A 15,652-nucleotide genomic window follows, 5' to 3' on the forward strand; every position below is an offset into this window, starting at 1 on the left:
CGCACATAAGATTAGTTGCTTGTGTGCGGATACGATTGTACCGCATGTGATTGTGTGCATTAGTGTGTCTTGAATTCAGAAGAACGCTACTTGCACATTGTTAACGTGATTTGTGTAATTTTTTATTTTAAGGGAAGTAGCCTGATCACTCGGGGACATTCCAACAACCGATACTTGCTGGGGACTGGAAGGTCCAACACGCCCCAGAAAATAAAGGTTCATAGGGGCCCTAGGTTGGGTACAGCAGCTCTGGGAACAGTGATTGCAGTACTGGCCAACGTGGGCGGAGTTAAGTGGGCGGACCTCGAGGCAAAACCCCCACCGCAGCCTTACCCCGGACATTTTGGTTTTCTGTGAGGGTTGCCGGAGACCCTGATTGGAAGTCAGAGGTAGTGAAAGCAACGCCTGCAGAGATGGGGGCTGCTTGTTCAGGTAAGGGGCGATCAACCCTGGTTCAGGTTGATTTGAAACCGATCAATCAGGTCGGCAAGGTAATGTGTGAGAAATCAGACCAAGATGGTCATCACACAGAAATATTATGCAATGAATGGGAAAGGATGACTGTGCATGACGGGGAAAAGTTTCCCCGGGTAGGTAGTTTTAATCCAGAAGTATTACAGAATTTAAGGAGAAGAGTGTGCCTGATTAAATCATCAAAAAGGCGTATTAGACATTATGCTGATTTAAAATTGTGGCAACAGGAAAGTGAAATGCAAAGAAATTTAACTTACATATCTGACTCTCATCTTGGGAAGAGAGACATGGCAATGGAGAGGATTATGGTTGCAGAGAATGGCGCAATGGTGTACGATAAAAAGGCACTTAGCAACTGTATTATAGATGATAAGACTAATTGTAACAAACGTAACGATGATAATTGTAATACTGTTAAATGTACAACTATTAACCCATGCAAGTTGCACCCCATGTTAAACTTCCCTCAGGATTACAAACAAGAAAGTGAGCCCAGCACGATGTCGGTACCTCTTCCAGAAGCCATCCTACAAGACATCCAGGTGGACGCGACCAAATCGGTAAAGGCAGTAATCAAACCCCCTAACGGAGGGTAAGGTGAGGTCGTGTCCACAGGTACGTACGGTGTTATATATCACGCACAAACAAATGTACCCCATATTGTAAGACCAACACAAGGTGATGTCATTGAATTTAGTCCTGTCAGGGTGATCACAGTCCCCAATGGGAAGACTGACGATCAGGGAAGCATTCCCGTCAAGGACAGTGCAATGCGCCGTCCCTGGTCCCGGATGGAATTGAGAGCAATTATGTCTGAATTCCCTGATCCTAGGAAAGATCTAGTTGCATGTCAGAGATTTATTAAAGAACTAGGAAACTCAACAGAACCCACCAACAAAGATTGGCGGACAGTGCTGAGGGCATGTTTGCCCTCCAGTGTTGACCCTGCGAAATTTATTGCTGATTGTAAATTAAACACAGAGGTACCTCATACGGAGGAACACAATCAGGAATGTATTAAGCAGATCAACCAACAGTTAGGAGTATATTTCCCAGCCATTGCCAAGTGGAACAAAATCCTCTCCATAAGACAAGGAGAAAGGGAAAGTACTTCTGACTACTTCAATCGAGCACTGCAAGTAATGGCTAGAGACACTGGGATCACAGACATCAAAACAAATGTACACTACAGGAAAGTAGCAGTTTATGTGTTAATAAATGGTTTAAAGGAAGTATTAAGAACGAGTATACAAGCCTCTCTACCTAACTGGAGAAATAACTCAGTAACTGCATTAAGGAACTCCGCTGTTGGGCATGAGCAAAACATCATCAAGCACAGGGAAACAAAGAAGCCCCAGATCCCTGTGGGTAAGTCAAAGGTGAAAAGGTGTTATAATTGCCAGAAGGAAGGTCATTTTGCAAGAGATTGTAGATCAAGAAGTAGACCAAATTCATATAAACCCCCTAGACAAAGATATGAGCAAAGTTATGACACACCAAATTGTAATCAGGGATCACATAGGAAGGAGTTTGGGCCGCACCTGTAACATGCAATCAGGAAAGGTGATCATTAGGACTGATAGTAAGCCTGAGGTTACAGTTAATGAAATGGGAGGTCAGTTCCTTGCAGGCACAAGGACGGCCGGGTAGACGTTGTAATTTATCTGTAAATGTTCTTTTCCCCATCTCTGACGTTCATCGGCAGGACCCAAATATCACATAGCTATTTGGTCCTTGCAGAAGTCTACCAAACCCCAGTATGACCTACCAGCATCGATGTATCCTGGCCAGATACAAAGGGTAGGTATGGAAATACTGGTGGGAGAGACTATGCAGGGATACCATTGGACATGTAGATGTGACAGCCTGAGGGTGAACGGAAGATCTGATAATGTTTTTTTTTTTTGTTTGTTGCTTAAGGAAAAATGTGATGAATTGTTCTCTCTCGTTTGTTTTTTTTCCTCTCTCTCTTCTCACTCATGTTTTCATGTTTTAAAGATGGTATGTCACACATCAGTTAGACAAATGGTAATGCAAGATTTTTGCTCCTTACAGAGAGATCGCTGATTTGGAAGGAATATTGCATCACCGGAGTGATCGTTTGGAAGACTGAGAGACAGCACCTTTGAGATGACAGCAGAACAAGAAGAACAACAAGACTAGAGAACTAATTATCGTAACAAGTTTCTCTCCCCCTCAAACTGTTTTCCTGTACCCCCATTACAAATTTCTCCTTTCTCCTCCTGTAAGATGGACTCGCCTCAAGAGACTGTGAGCCGTGTTTTCATGTTGACCCTGATGTTGACCAGAGCAGTCTTTCGGTGAGAGTACCAGTGAGGTCGAGAAAGGATCCAGAAAGGTTCTGATGACAGAGACAGAGGTGTAAATTTCCAAGAACAACATAATCACCGAGTAAAGGCGAGTACCGGAAACAATCTAGCAGCCATGTTATTTGTAAACATTGTGAAGGATTGTTAGCTGAAAAGAGAACTGTATCTGTAGACATTGTGACAATGTAGTTGAGGATGGGTGCATCAAGAAATGTCAGTCCAGTTTTAACATTATCATGGACCGGCATCCATTGAGTGACTATCACTCCTTAGTGGGTAAAGTGTTAAATCAGACAGATTGTTGGGTATGCTCTCAAGTACCTCAAGGCCATAGCAAATCAGGATTAGTGCCCTTCCCTTTAACTATAGGGGAGGTACTTGAGCTAAGTGGTGGGAGGCCGGTGGACAGGAGGTTTAATATCTCCAGTCCTCCTAGTTTGAAGCTCCAGCAATATCATGTGGATAGATCCCTAGTATGTTTTAACATTTCCAATCCCCGAAAGCCGGGAAATTGGGAAGTGTCATGGAATAACCAAACCATGACCTTTTCATACAGAGCCGATAGAATGCCTACAGATACAGAACTTATACGCCACATAGCCGGTAGTGGAAAATATTTCCGATATAGGTATACCCTAGGAAGTAGGACCATGAGAGTTGGAGAGGTATCACCAGGATACTGTGCACATATCATACAATCGGATACGTGTACCAGACAGATGGGAGAATTAGGGTTAGGAGAGTCCACATGGAAAATGTGTAACATGGTAATGACATATTCAGTCCCATATGTTCTCCCCGATGATGCATATTTCATATGCGGGAGAAAGGCGTATGAGCGGCTTGCCCCAAACTCAGAGGGATTATGTTATATTGAAAAAGTACCGCCTGAAGTAATGACTGTATCGCATAACAAAATTGATTTGACTTACGACCCAACCATTGAAACCTCGCTGTGATAAAAGGTGATTCCACGACCTGTTTCTTTCACCCGTTTCTCCTTTGTTTTCCTCCAAGGTACAAGGACTCGCTTGGAAGAAGAATTTGACAACCTTTTACACAGACAACTGATGGACTATGCCATAGACCCCCCATATCCCTAGTACCTTTAATTTTACGCTAGCCCAACACTTTTTGTAAGTCTATGGACATTGAAAAAGCTTTTTGCACACCGTTATAGCAAAAGCATCGGGAGACTACAGTCAACATGTACATCGAGACAAGACAAGACACAAGACAAGACCTCAATCGGCAAATGTATATTAAACTCACATAGTTTATCACTGCATTTACCATAATTGTTCTTTATCTTCATCTCTACAACCTTCAGGTAATAACACACATAGTCGATAGGGAATATAGGCACAGATATCAGCACTCACATATTCCCCCATTCATGTATCATCAACTAAAATGTGCTCCCCCATTTTGTTGCAACCAAAAGCCGAAGAGAGCTCGGTAAAGTTTGACAGCCCATCCACAGACCCGTACCATGGGATAAGAAGGAATTCAAATGTATACTTCGCAATACCTCGAAGCTTGATTTAAAACACGTACGGCACGATGATACATGACCCCCCAAACATGGATTCATACACACATGCTTCTGCTATCTCACTAGGTCATACCCTTTTCCCACCTTCTTCTCTCCTCCCTTACCCAATCATAGAAATGTATTTACATATGACATATATTTTTCTCTTTTTGAAATGTTTTAGGAAGTGGCAGTTATTGGTGACTGCCAAAGGGTGGACTGTCAAAGTCAGAAAAATATCACGCTGCACGTTGCCATATATGCACTTCATGCGTGTGCACGCTGCATATTTAATCAAAATAATGTATTTTATAAGTTAATATTCCCCTGAGTTCAACAGGTATCAGTGGGTCTCAAGATGGCTCTTTGACCTTAGAGATTCCCCAAACAATAGCTTTCATGTTGGGAGGGCTTCACATGTTCTTATGCATAGTTAAGCACAGGAATAGTAATTGAAGATTAATTGTATTCCGAATAAATTACACCTAAGAATAGTCAGTTTCTGTCCCGCAGACGGAATACAATAGCCTTTAGATACACTAGGCTTTGAGACTCAATAGAGGGCCAACACCTGTGTTTACGAATGGGGCTGGTTTTGTCTCCAGAAGAATGATTGCTGAGATGTCATTGTCTCAACTGAAAGTGGACATTGAGAATACCGAACAAAACCCAGAGACAGGGTTTGTTTTGTATTCGCCAAACAATAGCTTTCCACAAGACAGGAATGTGTTAGTCATCACACAACAACCAAGATCACATGCTCAGCTCACTGATACAGCTAGCCCACATGCTGTGAAAGACACACACTTCCTGTGGTTGACACACCCCCACAGCTGGAATGCAGGTATGATATTTCCACTGGAAATCACAGGGCTCACTGACTCACTCAGAACCAAGCAAGCATCCAGAAGCATGGCTTGCTTATCACCAGGCTCCAAGCGAAAGGCTAAGTATTGTATACTCATGGCTTAATGGCATAGAATAGTTTAAATATGTGTTTGTGGTAAAGTAGTTGTGAAATGATTGACATAGAATAGTTAGTTTGGAGATACAAATGGCTTAAGGTTAATGATGCTTGTGCAGTTGTGTGATTGTTGGGTGTTTGGGATGATTCTCTATGAAATCTGTAATGAATTGGAACAGTAGACAATCTGTAGCATAGCATCTCTGGTATACATTTATGGATGGTGATTTATAACAGATTATAGTAGTTTTACATGATACATCTTGCTGAAGGTTAGAAGTCAAAACATACTTCCTTCTGTTACTGTAGTCATGTGCTTGTAGAAATAGCAGGCTGATACTTGTGGGTACCTGGTTATTGAGATACTGTGTTGGCTTGAAATTGTGAAAGGTGAGTTAGGTGTTTTGGAATTGTAAAATCAGCACATATGCATTGTGTTGAGGCTTGGACATTTTGGAATATAGTGGAGTCTTGTGTCTTCTGCTATGTGATTGTGGTGTAGCAGAGAGTGCCATGTGTTTGGACTTGCAAATCTAAAATGGCTGCTAGCATTCCCTTTTAAATCATATGTTACAGACTTTGGAATCATGGGAGTTTTTCCCAAAATGGAGTCTAGCTTCTGTCCCATGCGGTATTGTAGGGACCATTGTGTTGTTGCTGGGTGTTGTGTATATAGGGACAGCCAGCCTGGGTGAGCTCAATTTTTCTCTCCACAAAGGGTCTCAGCATTGACTAACTGCGCAGCGATTGTTTCTCACATGTGTAAATTCTCTGCAGACATATTGTCTCTTATTTTATGTTATAAGCCATTCTCTCTCTCTCCTTCCCCCTTAAATGTAATTGTATCTGTATTGTATTTTATGTGTAGTTATCCGGTTAGGTATTTTATGTTATCTTGGTAGTGTATAACTTGTATTGTATTATTCTTTTGCAATTGAACGTTCATTCATTTCCTTAAAAGGCGTTAGACCCTTAGACCGGTATTTGAGTGTTTATTATATTGCTAAGAGGTTCTCTGAGCATCACCTACGCTCATACAGCTTTTAGACTAACAAGGTTACAGTGTTGCATTTACACCTTATCACTGCACAAGGGTTTACAGTATAAGTACATTGTATAAGGTATAGTTATTAAAGTTTAATTCTGTAAGTGTCTGCGACGCCTGTGCTCACACCCTGTGCACAGCGTCTGCTACACTAAGGGCGTACCCTTGCGGTACCTTTTGCGCCAATTGCGTACTGTGTCTCTTAACCTTTTAAAGTGTTTTAAATAGGATAAACATATAGGCTTTGTCAATATATATATATATATATATAGTACTCCAAAAATAAACGGCACTGGAGGCAATGAATTCAGGATTAAAGTGTATTGTAAAACGGACAGCTGTTTCAGGGCAACAGCCCTTTCCTCAAGCAGACAACAACACCACCAAATATTGGACAAGACAAAATATATATATAGTTCCAAGAGACAAAACAGCACACTGGCAAGGGTTAAAGATATATCAACGGTCACGGTGCAGGGTCCATAAAAAATACACATTAATACCCACTTTCCAAGGGTAATTTGAAAAGATGCAGGATCACCACTCACATTTTTGCAGGGAAAGATTTATTCAGTCCATCAGCAGTAAAGTAACACAAACAGCGGCCTGACAGCAGTTTCAACCACACACTGGTGGTTTTCCTCAGGGGTTAATACAACTCCTCACTAGGTGTCTAATTTAAAGGAGAAAAATGCGCCAAAAAGCTGATAAGCCACACCCCATGGTCAGTGCCTGAGAGCTCAGAAAGCGCTTCCATTGGTGATCACTCCTGACAGGTGGGCGGGGTTAGAAATGTAAACAATGCCGCCCCCGGCTCAGACACCCGGCGCAGGAGTGCGCTGTAAGATTACTATGTGCACTTATACATTACATAGTGTTAGTGCTCCGCTGTACACTAGGTAATACGTGCACTTAATGGTGCATGTGCTTCAAAAAGGGTATAATATGAGCAGAGCCGGCCCTAACCAATATGGTGCCCTAGGCAAAATTTTAGCTGGTGCCCCCTAGCACCACCACTATTAGTTCCGCCTCTGACCCTGCACCCTTACCCATAGCAGTCCTCATTTTGATCGTCCTACCCACTATATTTTAAACAGAAACAGTGCTCACATTCGGTGCACAGCCCAAAAAGGGGCGTGTTCATGCAGGAAAGGGGCATGGCCACACAATAGTGCCCCCAATTTAAATTATGCCACACAGTAATGCAACTTTGTTCACATTATATCCTGCGATAGTGTCCCTTACGAAATGCTACATTTCCAGGAATACACTGTAATGTAGCATTTCATATGCAGATACAGCCGCAGTCACACACAGAATATAGGCATGCCGCATATCATTTTAATCAGCAGAAGCTGCTTGTGCCCCTAGGCATTCCAAATGCCCTAGCCCAGTGGTTTCCAAACTTTTTTTAATCATGGCGCCCTAGAGTATCAGAATTTTTTCACGGCACCCCTAGACCAAAAGTTTCTTTGAGAATTTTAGACAACAATAAGTAAATTATGTTTATGTGTCATCTTTAGTTTCTTTAGCGTGTTGCGGGACAATATTTGCTTCTGTTTGTCCTCATATTTTATAAATTGGCAGCCACAAGCGCTGGTTTTGTCTATTACATTGACCAAAAATAGTTTGAATTGGTCCTGGACCACCAATCCTAGGCACCCCTGCTAGTGTCCTGAGGCACCCCAGGGTGCCACGGCACACAGTTTGGGAACCACTGCCCTAGCCATTTGCCTAGATTGCCTATGCCTAGGGCCGGCTCTGAATATAAGCGATGTCCGTGCAGCCCGGAAAGATCCCATAAGTGAAAAATATACCACCACAGCAACTAGTAAATATGTCCAGAAGGTTCGTGAAGTGGATCCTACAGGTGCCCTCATGCGAGAAGGACTACATAAGATACTAAAAGCACAGAGTGGTGTTTCACAATCGATACAGTTGAGGGAGAAAGTGATATCAGATGTCATCAATTCTCTGATAAACAGCATTATAACAAATGGTCAAAGACATTGGGGGTCATTCCGAGTTGTTAGCTCGTTATTTTTTTCTCGCAACGGAGCGATTAGTCGCTAATGCGCATGCGCAATGTCCGCAGTGCGACTGAGCCAAGTAAATTTGCTATGCAGTTAGGTATTTTACTCACGGCATTACGAGGTTTTTTCTTCGTTCTGGTGATCGTAATGTGATTGACAAAAAGTGGGTGTTTCTGGGCGGAAACTGGCCGTTTTATGGGTGTGTGTGAAAAAACGCTACCGTTTCTGGGGAAAAACGCGGGAGTGGCTGGAGAAACGGGGGAGTGTCTGGGCGAACGCTGGGTGTGTTTGTGACGTCAAACCAGGAACGACAAGCACTGAACTGATCGCACTGGCAGAGTAAGTCTCGAGTTACTCAGAAACTGCACAGAGATGTCTTTTCGCAATATTGTGAATCTTTCATTCGCAATTTTGATAAGCTAAGATTCACTCCCAGTAGGCGGCGACTTAGCGTGTGCAAAGCTGCTAAAAGCAGCTTGCGAGCGAACAACTCGGAATGACCACCATTGTAAAACAAGCTGAAATCAAATAGTCACGTCATCGGTTTGAGACATCTGGTACTTCATGGGGGTCTCCCATCCAAATGCTGGCCTGGAGCTGTGCTTAGATTCAACGGTCAACCAGAAATTGTATATTCCCAACACAATAAAAGCTGTATCTACATAGAAACACATACTGGCTGTGAATAAGTTTATGGACAGTTGGAAACTCAAAGGCAATGATTGAAAGTCAGACTCCGGTTATCAAGAATGTCCATATGGTGTCAATAAACATAATGCTGAGTCCAAAATTAAAGATGCATGATCAGGAAAAAAAAACACAAAAATAATCAAAATAGGTAAGTACTGCTCCTACTCCTGGAGAATAGGTCTAGGCAAACATCAGACTGGCTGAAGAGCAGATCAACCTCATTGTCAAAAAAAGGTTATAATAAATCAATAAGGGGTACCGCCAGAGGGCCAGTTTATGTACAGGTAATCACTGACCAAAACTGCCCAATAGAGAAACGTGTGAAAGAAGTCAAGTATTAAGGTCAATAAGGTACAGCACCTGGTATTCCAAGGTGGTCTCCCATCCAAGTACTGACCAGGCCCAACACTGCTTAGCTTCCAAGATCGGACGGGCATTGGGCATTCCCAGTGCAGTATGGCTGTATAAATTTCAAAACATATGCTGACTGTACATAGGTCAAATACCATGTACCTCTTGAGGTCACTGATAGAACCAAACCTTGCACTCGGTGGTGCTCATCGTTTATAGGGGGTAATTCCAAGTTGATCGCAGCAGGATTTTTTTTTAGCAATAGGGCAAAACCATGTGCACTGCAGGGGAGGCAGATATAACATGTGCAGAAAGAGTTAGATTTGGGTGGGTTATTTTGTTTCTGTGCAGGGTAAATACTGGCTGCTTTATTTTTATATTGCAAATTAGATTGCAGATTGAACACACCCCACCCAAATCTAACTCTCTCTGCACATGTTATATCTGCCTCCCCTGCAGTGCACATGGTTTTGCCCAATTGCTAACAAAAATCCTGCTGCGATCAACTTGGAATTACCCCCATAGTCCACATCATATACAACTGTCGCACACGGCGGTGCAGATAAATATACCTAGGCACAGGGCCGGTGCTAGGGTGTTTGGTACCCCCTGCAAATGATAAATTTGGCCCCTCCCATATTTTACAAAGGGACAGTGTGCTAAAAAAGGGTATGGTCTCACAAGGAAGGGGCGTGGCCACACAATAGTACTACCATTTCAAACTACGCCACACAGTAGCACAATCTTATTAACATTATTCACCTGTGCATAGTAGTGCTGTTTATACACATAATGTCCCCAGTAGTGGCGCCGGTTATACGCATAATAGCCCCTGTGGTAGCGCTGGTTATACACATAATAGCCCCTGTGGTAGCGCCGGTTATACACATAATAGCCCCTGTAGTAGCACCAGTTATACACATAATAGACTCTGTAGTGGCGCCAGTTATACACATAATAGCCCCTGTGGCAGTGCTGGTTATACACATAATAGCCCCTGTGGTAGCACCAGTTATGCACATAATAGCCCCTGTGGTAGCACCAGTTATACACATAATAGCCCCTGTAGTGGCGCCAGTTCTACACATAATAGCACCTGTGGTAGCACCAGTTATACACGTAATAGCCCCTGTGGTAGCACCAGTTATACACATAATAGCCCCTGTGGTAGCACCAATTGTACACATAATAGCCCCTGTAGTAGCCCCAGTTATACACATAATAGCCCCTGTAGTAGCCCCAGTTATACACATAATAGCCCCTGTAGTAGCGCCGGTTATATATAATGCCCTCAGAAGTGCCATTTATACAAATTATGCCCCCGCTCCCACCAGTAGTGCATGTAGAAAAAACGTCTTAGTGGTACTGTGTCTGCGGGTGTGGCCAAATGCTACATGGGGCGTGGACAATGAAAATGGGGGCGTGATACACATATGGAGGGCCAGATACACATCACCCCAATAGTGCCAGATGCACATATGCCCCCACCGTGCCAGATACAGTATGCTCCTACAGTGCCTGATATGCCCCCACAGTGCCAGATACATGAATGCCCCACAGTGCCAGATACACGAATGACCAACAGTGACAGATAAACAAATGCCCCACAGTGCCAGAAACACAAATGCCCCACAGTGTCAGATACACAAATGACCCCAGCAGTGCCATATATGCCCCCACAGAGCCAGATACGCCCCCACTGTGCCAGATACACATATGCCTCCAGTGCCAGATATGCTCCACAGTGCCAGATACACTGTGTACCACAGTGCCAGATACACAGTGCCAGATACACAGTGCCCCACAGTGCCAGATACACAGTGCCCCACAGTGCCAGATACACATTGTCCCACAGTGCCATATCCATATACACTGCCTTCTACATATACACATAGATACACACATACATACTGTAGATACACATACACATAGACAGATAGATACACACACACACACACACACACACACACACACACTTTCTCACTCACACTCCTTCAACATACCATCTGGTTGGCTGGATTTGTAGCAGTTTCTGTCCTCTTCATGAGGACAGAAACTGCTACACACACACACACACACACACACACACACACACACACACACACACACACACATAGGGGTGCATTGTATTCATCAAAAACACCTCCCTGTTCCATCTAGCTGGTCTCACCAGATGTAGTTGCATTACACACACCATTGTGATCTGCTAAAGGGGCACTCATGTAGAAAATGGGGGCATGATGTCACAAAACAATAAGAACCGTCCTTTGAGCTGCTGCATTTTTCCATTTTCAGAAATGACTCTTTGGGGAAGATTCAATTCGATGCATGTCATCTTGCAAGCCATTTCCCCATGTGTGCACAAAGTGTACTTACAGATGTTTCCTCATACAAATTGCCTTAATACGCCACGCAGCAGGAGATGCCTGGCACGAATGAGCTGTCCGGTCCCTTGCAACTCCGCCAGCAATGGACGTCTTTTATTCTCGAAATCGCATCTTAGTCGCAATGCGATGCAACTAGGATGCACCAAGAGACAGTGCTGATTAAATTGATATGTGTCACTTTACAGTATATCTGTGTGTGACTGAGTCTGTATAGTTGCACAATGAAACTTGCCATGGAAAAGAGCAACGGCCGCTCATATGCAGATTCAGTTGTACTCTAACACTCCAGAAATACGCAAGTCTAAGATACAAACAAATGTGGATACAGCAAGTATTTTGGTATGCAATAGCAGCATGGAAAGGCATATACTTACACCATAAACATTGCCATACACCCTTCTCTAAATGAGGCCCTTACTTTGACCGGTTTCTTGGTACTGCTTTATCTTTATAAGGTGGTCCTGCTCTGTGAGTACCACTGCTGCCTCCCTATTTCTTCATTGCTGATGGTTCATTAAAAGGGTTCTATTGGTCTTTACTGGGATTCCCCACAGCCTCCAGTCATTCTGCAGTTGGAAATAATGGTGAAATATGGAAAACTGTACTGCCCATAAACAGCCAGTGGTGAGTTTCCCATTAGGCATGTGCCTAGGGGTGCCACTTGAAGTGGATGAAGGGGCAATCAAATACTTGTTTTATTACAGTCAGCCTATTGCATACCATGTGTTCTCTTGAGTTGGCTGAAGATGGGTAGGACATGGACCGACTGCCCCTGTAAGTTGTAAAAAATAAAATCAAATGTCATAGCATATGGCTTTTTATTATTATATTATATTATATTAAATGGCCAAATGAGGTCTTATAACCAAAAAATGAAAATGATAAAATTGGCCTTGGGTGCAGCCATTAACCCCTACGTCTGCCCCTTGTGTGAAGAAGAGGCTAGGTCCATCACCTGGGATCTTCAATGGTAGTGATAAAGCTGGGCCTTCTGTTCACCGAATTACAACAAGCAGTAACAGTCTCAGATCAGCATACAGATGTGGCCACAGAGAGTGGATTGACACAACCAGCTTTGTGTATTTTCAAAATCACTCTGGAATAATTTATTGAGTGCAAAGGGTTATTTAGGTTCTTATTTGTTATCTGATTTCAAACTGCCCATGCATCAACAAGTTCCAAACTTACATATACATTAGAAAAATCATGGCAGTAGAGAGCAGTATTGGCTAACTTATTAATATTGGCTAAATTATTACTACGCAAAATAACTACATTTTTCTAAACAACATAAAACACGTTAATTAACGGAATCACTATTTATAGTATACAAAGATATTCATTTGCCTTGGACAAGATACATTTGACAATGAACACCTGAAAAATAGAATTAGTCTACATTCTTTAACATAATGTTATCTTTAGTACAGGTTGAGTATCCCATATCCAAATATTCCGAAATACGGAATATTCCGAAATACGGACTTTTTTGAGTGAGACTGAGATAGTGAAACCTTTGTTTTTTGATGGCTCAGTGTACACAAACTTTGTTTAAGACTCAAAGTTATTAAAAATATTGTATTAAATGAACTTCAGACTGTGTGTATAAGGTGTATATGAAACATAAATGAATTCTGTGAATGTACACACACTTTGTTTAATGCACAAAGTTATAAAAAATATTGGCTAAAATGACCTTCAGGCTGTGTGTATAAGGTGTATATGAAACATAAATGCATTCTGTGCTTAGATTTAGGTCCCATCACCATAATATCTCGTTATGGTATGCAATTATTCCAAAATACAGAAAAATCCGATATCCAAAATTCCTCTGGTCCCAAGCATTTTGGATAAGGGATACTCAACCTGTATAACCATATATCTTGTGGATCTAACTAGTTAAAATTAAATATGCAAAAAAGGATTTATGCCGCATGAGTCCTTAATGAAATCTAATTGTCTTTAAAAACAGGACTTTTTCATACATTATGCATTTCACTCCTTTCTAGCAATTGAAGACACACACAAAATGGAGTCATGTTAGTTAAAACGCGGCTTTTACTCTATCAGTAGCTTAAGTAGTCTCCACATAATAAACTTAAACCTTTAATTTATTGGACACTTTCACAATTTTGTAAACTGGATCTGGGTTGCCAACCATGCTAAAAATTGTTAAAATCACCACTACTGCCACTAGTATATGTGGCCGCTGCACCCATAGGGGCAGATGTATTAACCTGGAGAAGGCATAAGGAAGTGATAAACCAGTGATATGTGCAAGGTGATAAAGGAACAAGCCAATCAGATCCTAACTGTTAATTTACATATTGGAACTGATTGGCTGGTGCATTTATCACCTTGCACATATCACTTCCTTATGCCTTCTACAGGTTAATACATCTGCCCCATAGTTTGTACAGTGTGCTTCAAGTGTCATGTGTCTGTACAATGTGTCCACGGCCAGACTGGCCATCTGGCAAATGACAGAAAAGGCGATGACTGAATGGGGCGGTCTGGCCACACAGAGAGCAGGCTGGCGGAGCACAGCAGCATTTTGGCTCTTTGCTCAGCCAACCGCCCTCCTTCCCACACATCTGCAGCCGGTAGACAGATAGATGGGAGTGTTTTGTGAGGCCATGCCCTCTGGTGACTCATGACACCAAGCCTCCCTTGTTACGCATGACAACACAGTGATGTGCCAGGACTACTTCATGACCCAAGTCCGTCCCTGAATGTTTCTGTCAGTAATTGAATAAAACACTGTATAAATATGAAAGTTTTTTTTAAAATAAATAAATAAAAGTTCAACAAATATATTTAGCATTTATTGATTAGTAGAATTTTAGCATAATATCACTTTAATTAGATTACATGGCACTTTTTTCCTCCTTAGAAATCAGACACATATGTAAGACTAGAAAACTCAGAAGTCGACTCATACAGTATGTGCTTGCAATCTTTGTAACACCTCCAGCTTAAAACCCAAAAAGTCAGAAGGAACGGGAGGTCCCATTTTTAGCAGAGGTCCCAACAGGAAATTTTCCGTTGGGCCTATGTGCATGTGGGGCCTGTTTTGTTTGTTGACATGACGGGTGGTGCTGCCACCATGGTTACACGGTATGCCTCTTGTGCTGACCATGTGAGGTCACTTCCACAAATTTTTCCATGTGGGGCCACTTTCCGATCCCTATCCGCCCCCTCCCAAGAATTATGAAACCTCTTGGTGTTACTGGGCTTTCAAACAGCAGTGGAAATGTGAAACAAATTGTAATACCAAATGCTGTATTATACATTTATTTATTTCTCCTGTGAGGGCCAATTTGTTTTATTGTTATCTGTGGCGGCCAATGTGTGTGGTTTTTCCTGTGGGGGCCAATGTGTTTTATTTTTTTCTTATGCAATGTTTTTAATCTGCGCTTATGGTGTTCGTACAGTTGCAGTGCCGAGTCAGACACACGCACAAAGAAGTGCATTAGAAATGTGTTGGGCATACCTACAGAAGGAGCCACTCTAATCGTGTCGCCATCTGTGACTGAGTGCGGCCAGTGAGATGGACTCCCGGGCACGAATGGGACGCGTACACGCCCCATTCAAAGTGTATGGGAGCATCTCTGTGCGCTCGCCAGTGTGCCTGGGCGCGCTTCATGCTGGACGCCCCCACCTGCAATGTAGCTGCGCTCAATGAGCGTGGCTCCATCTGTATGTGGTTATGTGGTATTGTTCACATTGACGGTCGTTCTCAGATGGGTGATCTGCACCTAGCATAGGGCTGGTGAAAGTTACATTGGTGCGACCGATTGTGGCGTCTAAAGACTCATAAAGCATGATTGCAGCATCTGTAGAC

The 15,652-nt window shown here is 42.6% G+C and overlaps 1 pseudogene; it reads right to left on the bottom strand.

Moving 5' to 3' along the window:
* Positions 1–9,418: 9,418 nt before the first annotated feature.
* On the bottom strand, positions 9,419–9,538 carry LOC134981451 (5S ribosomal RNA; annotated as a pseudogene).
* Positions 9,539–15,652: the final 6,114 nt, after the last annotated feature.

Source organism: Pseudophryne corroboree, chromosome 12, assembly GCF_028390025.1.
Source record: "Pseudophryne corroboree isolate aPseCor3 chromosome 12, aPseCor3.hap2, whole genome shotgun sequence".
In the NCBI taxonomy this organism is placed as follows: Eukaryota; Metazoa; Chordata; class Amphibia; order Anura; family Myobatrachidae; genus Pseudophryne; species Pseudophryne corroboree.